The sequence below is a fragment of the Zootermopsis nevadensis genome, unplaced genomic scaffold, assembly GCF_977971745.1.
Source record: "Zootermopsis nevadensis isolate Lab colony 2312 unplaced genomic scaffold, Znev_1.0 Znev_ptg000040l, whole genome shotgun sequence".
Lineage (NCBI taxonomy): Eukaryota > Metazoa > Arthropoda > Insecta > Blattodea > Termopsidae > Zootermopsis > Zootermopsis nevadensis.
This window is the reverse complement of record NW_028259172.1, coordinates 447,706-462,077: the sequence shown is the minus strand read 5'-3', so window position 1 is coordinate 462,077 and position 14,372 is coordinate 447,706. Positions and strand designations below refer to the sequence as shown.

Genomic DNA, 14,372 nt, shown 5'->3' with positions numbered 1-14,372 from the left:
TATTGAATCTTGGGTAGAAATTACAAGACTACACTCTGTTTCCCCGCTGGTTGTACGACACATTCCATAACCAGTCTCATACATAGGAGAGAACTACATCTCCTGCAATATAGGCATCCCTTTCTTACAATGTACGTGACTGTAGTGATCAATGGCGCCCGACGACTAAACCGCCTATATATATCACACCAGTCTTCCCTCCGCCACATACTACAAACAGACGTGATGGAATTTGTTAATTTTCGACACTGCGCGTAGAAAATAAGTTTAAATATTGCAGAGCCGAGTGAGAATTCCATATTTAAGCAGCGTTGAAATGTTCCTTGTCCCTTTGAAGCGAGACAACCAAACCAACCAAAGAAGCTAACTGAGGGCAGAGGCCTGCGCAAGCGCAAGCATCGTCCCTACCTAGGTGAAACCATTCCTGCGCACAAGACGCATTGCTGGAAATGGTAAACGGTCGTAATATAAGAACGGAAATTTTGCTAACGCTAACGGGGTTTCGTCGTGGCGGGAGCCTCGACCATTCAAACTGGGATTTGTTGCTGCTGATGGGAGGTTATCCTGTCAGGCAAGTTGTCGAAGGAATTTGGTTGGTTGGGTCTCTGGGGTATGAACCCAGAGGGGGAGGGGCCGTTTCGGCTGAAGGCCTCTGCGGCATGGGGGGAAGATCACTTCAGCTGATGGCCTCCATGATCGGGGGGAAGGGTGGCGGGCCGTGCCCCTATTAAGTTATACCCTGGCATTCGCCTTACAACTGAGGAAAGCACGGAAAACCTCAGTCAGGGTAGCCGAGTAGTCTAACCACTCGTTGTGCTGACTTGGCCGTCTTTTGGGGATGGCTTCGGCTGGCCTGCTGAACATCAGTCGCCCTCGGTTGCCCTTGGGTGAACTCTGGCAGCCCTCATTCGGCACGAGTGTCTTCCGAGTTGCCGAACTAAGGGGTTCCCCACACCAGCTAACCTCGAGTCAAACCTCTCAGTTAGTGCTCTGATGTGGTCAGCAAAGAAAGGGACCCCCAGATCCTCATGTATTTGCCTGTTACTAACGTACCAGGGCGCGTTAGTAACAATTCGAAGACACTTGGATTGCAGAACTTGCAGCTTCTGGACGTGGCTGTGGGCAGCTGACCTCCAGATCGGGCATGCGTAATCCATTATGGGACGGATGAGCTGCTTATAGAGTAGTACACCGTTCCTGATTGACAGGCCACTTCTCCTATTGATAAGCGGGCCTAGCACACCTAATCGTTGCGCCGCCTTCTTTCCCACTTGGTTGACGTGCGCCGACCAAGTAAGCCCGGCGTCAAGGGTGACCCCCAGATACTGCGCTGTTTTGACCCATTGGATCGGCTGTCCGAGGAACTGCACTGCTCGGGGCTTGAAGCGAGAACTCGTCTGAATCGTATTTAAGAATTCGGTCCGTACCTCGAAGAAAACACGTCACTTCACAGACGCAGAAGTAGCGTGAGGTGCGATGCGCCTTTGTTCGTATAAACAGATGTTTGTAGAACCTAAACCATTCGTGATATGTAAAATCTGAAAACAGATTTGGAAAGCTCATGACGTAATACGTACTTCGTACGCAATATGTCCAGATCCATCTCTTACGGTTTTCGAGAGGCGGGAGCTTAACGCGCCAGATACATCGAAAATTGCACACATTGGTTTATTAAAATTACAATAAATGTATAAACAATTATAATTACAACAAAATACGTTACAGATTCTTAAAGGTCTTCATTTACTGATCATTTTACATATAAGTTACATTACCCTTACTCTCAGCATTCAGGAGGAATGAACGTTTAAATGTGTCTCGGCGCTGGATCTTACACGTGTTCGCAACTAACGCTGATTTGCCGAATCACCCTTCCGTATGGACGTATTTACGTCATTAAAGTACACGCTCCTTCTCAACATGGCAACGCTGGAGACTGAAGGCCAAGCAGAGTAGCGAAGCGATTCCCCCCCCCCCCCCCGCCGGTCAGCTGACTTAGTGATTCATGTGCGCAGAGCAGTTTACCTTAACACGTGTTGCAACAAATCTGGGCTTTGCCGGCCGTGAGATAAAATCTGGTTGAAAAATAAGAAACACGTACACGGCCCAACAAAGCAGAGGACCACCATCTGTAATTTTAACACTTTACGAAAATTATTGTATAATATACCTCGTGCGCCTGACTGCTGCGATCGTGGTTTCGAGTCCCACTCAAGGCCGATCACTCATGCAAGGAGTTTCGAAATGTAAGTAGACCAACTTTGGCAGGACCGAAGGGACTTAGGACAGCGAAATGATTACGGGTAGGCCACGATCTTGCGATTCATGGAAAATAATGTAAACAAATTGACCCTAGTGAGTTTTCAGCGAACCCTCTGAAACACGAAGTAGATTTGTAGATATTTAAGACTCCAGTTAATACTTCAAAGAAAATAACAAACATCACCACTATATCAAGCCTCCCCCCACCAAAAAAAATAAATGCACAGAAATAACAGCTACTTTAACGTTCTTGACGAATACATACGTACAAATACAAAGCGAGAGAGAAAATAACCCAGGAGTGACCAGAATGTCTCCCATTTTATTATCCGTCAGGCTGCCTGTTAAAGGACGTGATGCAGCTACTAACCAGTGAAATGTAAATGGCTACTGATATAACTGTTATTGTCAGTTACCAGTTCCTGTTATTTAAATAACAGCAGGAAACTGGTTACTGGTAATTCAGCTGCCGACCTCAGGTACTGTTCAGTGAAAAGTGATCGGAATCTCCACTAACAGCGACATGGCAGTTATCAGTTCCACTAATTCAAACAGTTGCTGCAAATAACCAGTTATTGGAAAGTGCAGCTACTAACCAGTGAAATGTAAATGGCTACTGATATAACTGTTATTGTCAGTTACCAGTTCCTGTTATTTAAATAACAGCAGGAAACTGGTTACTGGTAATTCAGCTGCCGACCTCAGGTACTGTTCAGTGAAAAGTGATCGGGATCTCCACTAACAGCGTCATGGCAGTTATCAGTTCCACTAATTCAAACAGTTGCTACAAATAACCAGTTATTGGAAAGTGCAGCTACTAACCACTGAAATGTAAATGGCAACTGATATAACTGTTATTGTCAGTTACCAGTTCCTGTTATTTAAATAACAGCAGGAAACTGGTTACTGGTAATTCAGCTTGCCGACCTCAGGTACTGTTCAGTGAAAAGTGATCGGAATCTCCACTAACAGCGACATGGCAGTTATCAGTTCCACTAATTCAAACAGTTGCTGCAAATAACCAGTTATTGGAAAGTGCAGCTACTAACCAGTGAAATGTAAATGGCTACTGATATAACTGTTAATGTCAGTTACCAGTTCCTGTTATTTAAATAACAGCAGGAAACTGGTTACTGGTAATTCAGCTTGCCGACCTCAGGTACTGTTCAGTGAAAAGTGATCGGAATCTCCACTAACAGCTACATGGCAGATACCAGTTCCACTAATTCAGAGAGTTGCTGCAAATAACCAGTTATTGGAAAGTGCAGCTACTAACCAGTGAAATGTAAATGGCTACTGATATAACTGTTATTGTCAGTTACCAGTTCCTGTTATTTAAATAACAGCAGGAAACTGGTTACTGGTAATTCAGCTTGCCGACCTCAGGTACTCTTCAGTGAAAAGTGATCGGAATCTCCACTAACAGCGACATGGCAGTTATCAGTTCCACTAATTCAAACAGTTGCTGCAAATAACCAGTTATTGGAAAGTGCAGCTACTAACCAGTGAAATGTAAATGGCTACTGATATAACTGTTAATGTCAGTTACCAGTTCCTGTTATTTAAATAACAGCAGGAAACTGGTTACTGGTAATTCAGCTGCTGACCTCAGGTACTGTTCAGTGAAACGTGATCGGGATCTCCACTAACAGCGACATGGCAGTTATCAGTTCCACTAATTCAAACAGTTGCTGCAAATAACCAGTTATTGGAAAGTGCAGCTACTAACCAGTAAAATGTAAATGGCTACTGATATAACTGTTATTGTCAGTTACCAGTTCCTGTTATTTAAATAACAGCAGGAAACTGGTTACTGGTAATTCAGCTGCCGACCTCAGGTACTGTTCAGTGAAAAGTGATCGGGATCTCCACTAACAGCGACATGGCAGTTATCAGTTCCACTAATTCAAACAGTTGCTACAAATAACCAGTTATTGGAAAGTGCAGCTACTAACCACTGAAATGTAAATGGCAACTGATATAACTGTTATTGTCAGTTACCAGTTCCTGTTATTTAAATAACAGCAGGAAACTGGTTACTGGTAATTCAGCTTGCCGACCTCAGGTACTGTTCAGTGAAAAGTGATCGGAATCTCCACTAACAGCTACATGGCAGATACCAGTTCCACTAATTCAGAGAGTTGCTGCAAATAACCAGTTATTGGAAAGTGCAGCTACTTACCAGTGAAATGTAAATGGCTACTGATATAACTGTTAATGTCAGTTACTCTCTTGAAGTAGTCGCGACGAGTTTTCCATAGATGGGAGCAGTAGCCTGTAACGCAGATCTTCCATCAGGAACGTTTCCTTCGGTAGCTCGTGGGCCAGTCTTGATGGCGCGTATTTTGAAATTCCAAGAGTAATTTTTCAGGAATCTTGCCTTGACGTTTTCCAGTGATTTTACGTCTTTCAGACTTAGGTTCGACCATGCGATTTCGATTCCATAGGTTAGCAGTGGGACATTTTTAGCTTCGAATAGTCTTACAGTGGTTTCAAGGCTAAATTGTAGTCTTCAGTGTTACTCCAATAGCCAGGCTTTCATTTCGTCCTTCTTTGATTAAGACGTCGGTGGGTTTTGTCTGTCTGAGTGTTGTGATACGAGGCGTTATCAATGACCAGAAAGGAGATTGAACGAACAGGTGGCTTGTTGTTGACACAGACTGTACTGACCGACGGAAACTCGTTCCTTCCTTCATCGAGTGGTCCGCATACTGGGCACTCCGTACAAGGTCAGGGGCCATAATCGGTGGATCCAATTCTATTTGCATGGCACATCAGAATGGTTAGCAACCAGCAGCTTGACTTGGGTCCCATGGTCCTCTTTCCTTCACCTGGTATCACAAGGCAGCCAGCTCTCCCCTTCATGGCTACCTCCCAACACTGACTTTATGTACTTTTGGAAAGAATTTGGGCACGTCTAGTCCTACACATGCCATCGGTTCACATCCCCTTTCCAAGTTGTTTTACATTTTGAATGTCCTAACCTATGCAAACTGAAGTAGCGATAACTAGTCTCACTTCGATTACAACAGCTCTCATGAATGTCTGTGGATTCTATTATCAGACTTGAATTTGCTAATTTTATGGCTTTTGGCCACAACAGCTCGCATTTATGTCTCTACTAGCAATGCCCAGTGAAATTCAAAGCAATAACACGTAGCCCTCGATTCACGCCGGGGATGCGTTCCTGGACGAACCGGCGTAAATTGAAACTCTTTTATAATGTAAATCAATGGGAAGTCAATGACATGCGTTCCCAGCACCCAAACATTCACGAGTAATATAATGGCATTACATTTAAAGCTCTGAAATAACGTACATAAAATAAAGGGAATTTAAAAAAAATATACATTTTATACACTTAAAATCGGCAATTCGTTGGTCCCCACGATTGACTGCGATTCTTTCATGTGATTGATGCGTGCAGTCATCTCTGCTGTTATGCGATAGTTGCATTCATGTAAGACGCCGACCTATAGAAAATCGTGTAGTAAAAATAACCTCGGTTCCTCCGCAGAGATTAAATTAGTCCTTTGAAAGTTTAAAGCGCCAGGAATGAAATTGCGTAAGAGCAAACTCGCATCTGCAAAAGTTTGCATTTCACAAACAGCTTTTACCGATTCATCGACCTCATTGGAGCAAATTCGCGTTAATGAAACATACGTAATTGCAGAGATGACTGTATTTATAACTTTTATTGAAAATCAGCGATGTAAGAATTATGATTTAGTATAAGAATCAGTACGAGATACATTGTAAAACGTTATAAATAATATTAAAATATATTTCTTTTTCACTTTTTGACTTGCTAGTTTTCAAAATCGGCGCAAATCGAGGCCTACCTCTATTTTCTACAATGCAACATTAAACAATCTTCAGTTACTTAAAATGAAAAACTTCATAATGTGGAAAATTTAATTACTTCCTTCCCCTGCGGCATGCCAAACATTCTGGATAATCCTGTTCCTAATTTTAAAAAACATAATAAATTAATAATTTTCCTACGATTGTATCTTCAAGATGAATAATGTTTTGTGCACCAGTTGTACATGAATTTTCAATAGCCCTGCGCCTAATTTCCAAAACTGAGAAGTCGATAATTTTTCTGATATTATCTCTCGAAGACGAACATTTTTATACTTAACCCGTTACATATCACGCAAAATGTCTGGCACATCTGATCCGTCTTCATTCAACCCTTTACAGCCTAGAGGAAATTCAATATGCCACATCCTTTATCTTCAAGATGAATAATGTTTTGTGCACCAGTTGTACATGAATTTTCAATAGCCCTGCGCCTAATTTCCAAAACTGAGAAGTCGATAATTTTTCTGATATTATCTCTCGAAGACGAACATTTTTATACTTAACCCGTTACATATCACGCAAAATGTCTGGCACATCTGATCCGTCTTCATTCAACCCTTTACAGCCTAGAGGAAATTCAATATGCCACATCCTTTCGGTATTCAGTGACTCTGCATTTTTCCCACCGAGTATATCTGCGTACTTTTTATGATTCTCGGAACAAACAGCAAGCATTTCCGTAACAGCATCAACGGACTGATCCTCGCAATGGTGGAGTGCCGCGTTCTCTTTGAGGTAGGGGCTGATATCTGAATATTGTTACAACCACCTGGGGTCAAAGGGTTTATTAGACACAGAATATAAAATATGAAGATTTAATTAATGACATAAAATATAAATACCCCATAAAGGAAAATCCAAACAATAGTCACACGACAACGTGTCTGCGATAAACAATTTATGCGTATGATTTCAAAAAATTTTCCTGTTAATTCCTCTCCAAAAGACATCAGTTATTCTTCTTCTTCAGAGTTATGTGGACTGGTGACTTCCCTCATAACCTGGTTGCGTGACGAAGCCGTTCGTCCAAAAGAAGAGCAGGAGAGTACATCTCTTTCCGAAGTCCCAGATGTCTGGTGGGCTTGAAATGCTCTTCTCAGAATCGCCGCTCCTTTTCACTCTAACTGGACCGGTACCAACGGCAGAACCCTGGAATCTTTGATACCAAGCATAAACATTGATTACAGTACAATCATCATTCTACACCTATAAATATTTTTAATTTTATTCTAAAGGGTTTTGACGACGGGAGTTTATATCAAAAATTATTCTTTGTCAGGACGTTTTCCACCGTCTGTTCTTTAAAATCACGACGTTTCGGAGGCTGGTTCTGTGACAGAGACTATCTCTATCTAAGGGAACCAACAGAGTAGGTACCTCTCGCCTGAAGACGTAGACAGAACCAGCCACCGGAACGTCGTGATTTTAAAGAACAGACGATGGAACAAATAATTTTATTTGTAATTTTGTTTCCCTACTCCTTGTTTATGAAGATCATTTTCTTAACGTTCTTCCATCTCCTCACGAACCTCAAACAGACACTCTCCTACATGATCAATAAAGACTGCGTGTTCAGGCACCGAAAACTGCATTTTAAGCACTTAACATAAGGGCACATGTACTTGAAAATATGCATTCATTTGTTAAAAATATAACAGCGATATCAAGCGACAGGTACACTGGAGAAACATGACGAACCATATAAACGCTAGCAATTTATGCAATTCTATTTTGCCAATGACGTAACTAAACATTATTTACTGGAAAAACTACAAATTATATTGCAAGATAATTTTGAAAGACAAACTGCGTAGAATGTTAACTCAGGTCTGACAACCTATTTAATTTAATATCCCGTGGAAACCCACAGGAAACTTTCGATAAAGAGGCAAAATTAACGGGTACTTACCACTCTCCATTGCTGGGTTATGTTCATCAGGAAACATATTAGGTCCATGAAATGCACTGTTTCACCGATCTGCGTACCTTGGGACCGCTGCAGAATCATTCATCTCTTCGGATTCTTCAATATCCAACTTCCTCGATAGACACGAATCTGTAAAATTTTATGAACGCTTGAAATTGTCTGTAGAATATCTCCTGATAAAAGTACATGACATTTATTCTTAGGATGAGATTGGTGGGGCACGTAGCATGGCAGAGATAAAAAGCACATACAGGATTTAGTTCAGAAGCACTGATTGGACAAGACTGAAGACATGAAGAGGAGGATAATATTAAAATGAATTGTGAAACACTGAAAGGAAGGGGAACCTGGATTGATACGGCTCACAACCGACACCACTTGTGGTCTCTCGTGATTCTTACGGTAACAATAGCAACTGAAATCCTTGACAAAATGATGGATAATTTTTCAAAATCTGACATGTCTCATTCCCGATAGCCAAAGCCGTTGAAAACAACACACTAAGATTTCATCTTCTTTGGAAGCAAAACTTATTCTCTAACTCGGATGTAAGAACAAATTTTGGGAGCAATTGCTTGTAACGTCTTAATCACATCTGTCTGGATAGAGATCGTGGCCTCATGCTTCTCCACAACTCATTTCTGAAATCTCACTTCGTTCTGTAGATCCATATCTGAAACATCTGCTAAATTCCTTGCATGACAGAATTTCAAGAAACCACGCGCTACAGCACACAGTCTACATAGCTAAAATTTAAACAAAGGATTTAAATAAAGTGAGTATCTTCTTTGAACACCCTTTGTCTACATTACTGGATCCCAAAAAACTGTCGAAATCATTAGATGGCAAAAGACCAGTGCCTTTTCCAATTACGGTGGCCTGATGTCACACAATATATACGCCCTTTCATCACCGACGCAATCAGTAGGGACGTGGTGGATGGAGCATGTAACAGGCTTCACAAATGAGAAATTCATAAAGTATTAACTCTGTAAGGAAAATGTCACTTTGACAGCCCGGGGATAAGAACCCGAGTAATATTAAAAGGGTATAATAAACACAGAGCGTCTTCAGAATATGAAAGTAAAACATCTTCTTCTTCTTCTCTGAAAGCAGAACTTTATCTGTAACTAACTAAAGGGAGGCGAATAAATTTTGAACAAAATTCCAAGCAAAATATCTGCGCTTCTGAATAGACATGCAGTTATATGGTAATTGACAAAATTTCATACTAAGAAGTGTCTGCACTATTCAACTTAAAACATATATAGAATAAAAGCATGCATACCCTCTGTCTCGCCCGCTCATTCTCCTGCATCTGGAAATGAAGTGCGTCTCCATTCTTCTTCGCAATAAATTTATGGTGTCTGAGTTCATTCCGCAGCTCTGTCACTGTAAAATTTTGTGACTACATTAGTTCATCTTCTTAGTCTTTTGTAGCTCGAGTTAAGATTATAACTACGGCTTCCAGGAATAAGTCTTGATAAATATCGAGAATGATCCCGCGTTACAGCTGACAATGGAACTACTTCTTTCAGGGGGGCAATGTCAACTTAAATATCTGTCAAAATCTTGGATAAGTTTTAAAATTTGACAAGATTCGTCCCAGAGAGCCATAGTTGTTCAAAATATGACAATAAAATCTGTTCTACTGTACAGCAAAACTTCATCTTGAACCCACTAGTTAGGAAATTTTTTTTTAAGATAACTGGAACAAACTGCCAAGCAGAATATCTGCACTTCTGAAGAGACATGTAGTTAATATGGTAATTGACAACATTTCATACCGCGGAAGTATATAATCTGTACTCTTCAACTTTGGACATAAACACAATAAAAACATACATACTCTCTGTCTGCATTTTGCTAATCTCTCTCGCCTGCTCTGACAACATTTCTCGTAATTTCTTATTCTCCTGTGTCTGAAATCGAAGTTCGTCTCCATTCTTCTTCGCACTAAATTTATTGCATCTCAATTTATTCTGCAGCTCTGTATCTGTAACATTTTATGACCACGTAAAATTGTGAAATTCCTCCTGTGAGGGTATTTCAGGAAATAAGAAATCAAGCATTACAGTTAAGAGCAAAATTTATACACAGCTATTTGAGTCCACTAGTGAATCATACGAATTTCTGAACCATTGTGTGGCAAACAAGCAGTGGCTTCTCCAATTACACCGCGTGACATCATACTAAAAACATGTCTCCGAGAGAGACAAAAACAACTGGGATGATGTGTGTGTCGAGAAGGCAGCATGCATGAGCCAGATGAGAAATTCATCAAGAAAATTATATTCGAATAATGTATGGGAAATATCACTTTCATGGGCTGGTAATGACACTGTTCGCCGCCAGGGGCGATATGAGAGAAAATGGCTGCCATCGAAGACAGGGGAGCCTTTTGTGTCCTAGATTTCCACGTTTACCGGTCTGTTATTAGTGCGCAACGGCGTTTCTGAACCAAGTTTGCGGCAGATCGACCCAGTTGGCATACAATTCGTAAGTGGTATTCCGAATTTAAGAAATGGGAGAGATGTAAGAGAAAGTCAACCGGCAGCTCGTCAGTAAGCGAGGAAACAGCGGAGCGGGTCCGAACAAGTTTCACACGCAGCCCGCATAAATCCACCGTCAGAGGCAGCACAGAGCTTGGTATCCTGCAGAAGACTGTGTGGAAGATTCTGCGCAAACTTGGAGAGTTTCTCTTTCCATAGGTACCAACTTTGTGCATCTGAACATAAATAACTCTACAGCACACACAACTTTCAACGTGTGACAAGGTTCACCCTGGAAAGCTGAAGTCAACCTATGTTCTTCTTTGGAGGCAAAGAGCTCTGTCTCTAAGCGAGACAGAACAAATTCTCAACGTAACTGGAAGAGAGTACTGGGGAGAATATCAGGGCTTCTAAAGAGACACGCGCAAACACAAAAATTGACATGGAATTAAATTTGCATTCAGAGTCCAGATCTCTTTTCCCTGCCTAACGATCTTCTCTTCTGACCATCTTTTGTCCTCAATATGAGTTTCCAATTCCCTCACAATACAGCCACTCTTTGTCATTGACTGGGCACACGTGAGCCGGTTTTGACTGGAAAAACAGAGAAAAAATAGGTCATTCTACAGACTAAGAATTCTCTGTAACATAATGAAGTTAATATTTAATCTGGAAAATCTGTTTCAACTTTGAACCATTACAGGAAACAAGAATTAAATTCAACACAGGAAACCAGGCCCAGGCGTCTAACCGGTAAGCTGACCATAACAAGGCGAGCTCGTGACATCATTCACCAGTCACACGGGGCTGGAGCCAGTACCCTGAGGACAACGAACTGTTGGTCTTTTCATGTTTTAACCACTTGGCGCGGCTGATAACCCGAGAGGATTTTCAAGAATTAAAACACTGAAGGCCAGTCTGCCTCATTGATGGAGACAAGCCATCATCTAAGAAATGTCTGCGAATTTCTACCAGACTGCGCAGGGCAACAAGACGGAAGACAGCCATATTCCTCCGCAGATGGTTAGACAGCAATCATTCAGGTGAAGGAAACTGTGTTGACTAGTTCAAATAAGAGAGAGTGTTGTATCAAGGAACTCGTATATTACGGCTCTACGACATTGCCATTTTGAAGGCATCTGAACCTTGCTACAATGTCACGTGCACATTTGGCATGCAGAGACTTCAGAAGCAAATTTTCACTAACATTTATCTTACAAGTGCATGTAGGAAAATACGGTTGCTCAGAAAGAAACATCACTAATGTCTAATGGCCTTATGATTTATTTAAGTCAGTATTTAAATGTCACATCACATATTAGCTTGTTCGCAAAAATCTTTATAAACAAATGTGTTCCATTTTGTTGTTTTGGTTATGTTTCCTTACATGTTTGCATACTGATTAATTCATTGTCAGGATCAATGTTAAGATATCAGGTAAAAGAAACAGTTGGAATTCTGAACCCACGCGGATGGTTAAAAGAAGGAACTTCTGAATTGATACAATTTAAATGTGGTAAAATTGAGGAGTAAAATATACTCTATCTAGATCCATTAAAGAAAAGATAAATTGTATTTTGTTTCGTTCTATTTACAAAGCAGTGTATCTGAATTTTTCTTAAGCGAAGCTGCTTGTAATTTCATTGTTTTCTTTACAAAGCAACAAGTGAGATTTGAGGTTATCATGGAGGTAAGTATGAAGATGGCCGTCTTCAGGCTTGTTGCACAATTCAGTCTCATTTCCCTGATGATACAGAGAGCTAGCACCTCTGAAACATCGGCAAGCTTCTACTAAACAATGTATTCCAACAACGCACAAGACAATCACAAATAAAAAAAACTTTCTTAAAAACAATTTTGAATAGTACAAAAAATAATCCGATTACCGGAGGTCAGATTTCAAGTCAAACTATTTCTTCACTTACATCAGCTTCCCAAAATTAGGCCAAAATAATCTAAATACAAATTCCTTTAATTTGACAGTTCATCTTCTCTGCTCACAACTGAACGATAATGGTTTCACATACACCACTCATCACAAGGCATCACATTACAAATATTTCCCTACTGACGCCATATTGGGAACTTCTGTGAAAAATGCAGAAAAGTTTAGTCACAGATGAAAACAAGCATTTTATATTTCTCACAAAACATACGTGGTCGTGATTCTTTTAGATTTCGAAATTAAAGTTGTGAAGGATAACAGACGCTTTATTTTACGAATTACTTGTCTTTAAATTGGGAGCCAGGAAACATTTCAAAGTATAAGATGGTAAAGTTGCGTCATATTGTGATATAAATATATATTATTTAAATCTTGTCCGTCTAATCACAATAAATTCTTATTAAATATTAAAATAATACAATAATTAACATTTAAAATATTTAAAATATTAAATGATGTTCTTTATCGAAATATTCGATTTACATTAGACCATCATTTTTCATGTTTCATTGTAATATTTTAATATTTAATAAGAATTATTGTGATTAGACGGACAAGATTTAATATATACTTAATATATATTTCAAAGTATGTTGTAGGCTATACATTGCATTTGTTGATTAGTACTTAATACAAAGTAATGGCCATGGAAGTGTGAAAGAAAACTTTTGAAAATCGTGTCCACATATTTCAGTGAGAACTATGTAAAGTACGAAAATTGCATTGCAATAACCTCTAACTTCATTTGTGAGGAAGGTAAGTGGGATAAACGTGCATAATTATATCATATTGAAGAGAAACGTGTGTACATCGCCTGTGGACTACAGTGTTTACGATTATTATACTGCCAAATTAATTTTGAATGCAATGATACAAAACATAAAACAAGTGCGTACTCTGTTACACAGCCTTTACTTTCCGGTATCGTGTCGAAGTAGGCAGATACCAAATACGTTACTCCAATTAAGGGCGAGTTCCATACTTACTTTGTTCAGCGACTTTGATTTGTGACTTCCTTTGAAGTATTTTATAAAATTCTTTATCTTGCAGGGTTCGCTTTCACTGATTAACTTTTGTCTTATCTCACCACTTCGTTAGCTCTATACGGAAGGTAATGCGGCAAAGAAGTGAAACCAAGATCCGTTATCAACTATTTGTAAATATGGATCGACACCATTGGTCAGCTTTTAAATGCGCGCACCTGTTACGTAAGAAACTGATTGTTACGTCATCGCTCTACTCGGCATCGTTGTGTTAGATTGTAGCGGAAATAGCCGAGCTGCGAATCGCTTGTACACTGTGTTCAAAAAGTCACGCAACCATATGGGGAAACGCAATTGTTTTTTTTTGTCCAGGTGGTGAAGAACACTGAGTAGCCATGGGGTACACGTTGCAGCAGCGTATATTTATAGTCACGCAGTTATGCCAGGACGCCTACGCAACTCATCCGCACAGTATTCAGGAATAGAAAGCGAACATTCAGAATTCTGTCGATGCAATCCCATGGCAAACATAGCAAAGGGTCCAGACCGGTGGTAAAGCACAGCTGATGCTGACCACTCATCCCCATCTAGTGCCGAGGTTAAGAATAAATTGAAGCTATAATGTATTTTCTTTCAGACTTTTTACAGATTCGAACTTTCTCAGTCGATCGCAACAAGGCTAGAAAATGGAATGGTCAGGGTATTGCACCTGTCAAGGGAGGGGGAGGGGCTCTGCACCCCTGAAAGTTATTTACCTGCTCACGGCTGCTTATTTGAGACAATCAGTACACACAGCTGTCTGACGCTCTCTCCACCTTTAGCCAGAAAAAGTAAACATCGTAATTAACATGCCTGTGTGTGCAATTACAAATGCCAATACACACTTTTCCCCACGC

General features: G+C 40.3%; 1 long non-coding RNA gene across 4 annotated transcripts; it reads right to left on the bottom strand.

The window, feature by feature from the left end:
* Positions 1-6,899: 6,899 nt before the first annotated feature.
* On the bottom strand, positions 6,900-13,853 carry LOC147871748 (uncharacterized). 4 transcript variants are annotated; one of them, XR_015538373.1, is made up of 5 exons: positions 12,474-13,853; positions 9,906-11,142; positions 9,345-9,448; positions 8,039-8,185; positions 6,900-7,285 (listed from the first exon to the last, which is right to left on the bottom strand). It is a non-coding gene; the product is annotated as an uncharacterized LOC147871748 (long non-coding RNA). The 4 variants fall into 4 exon arrangements; XR_015538374.1 differs by having other exon boundaries at positions 9,906-12,636; positions 13,480-13,853; XR_015538375.1 differs by having other exon boundaries at positions 13,480-13,853.
* Positions 13,854-14,372: the final 519 nt, after the last annotated feature.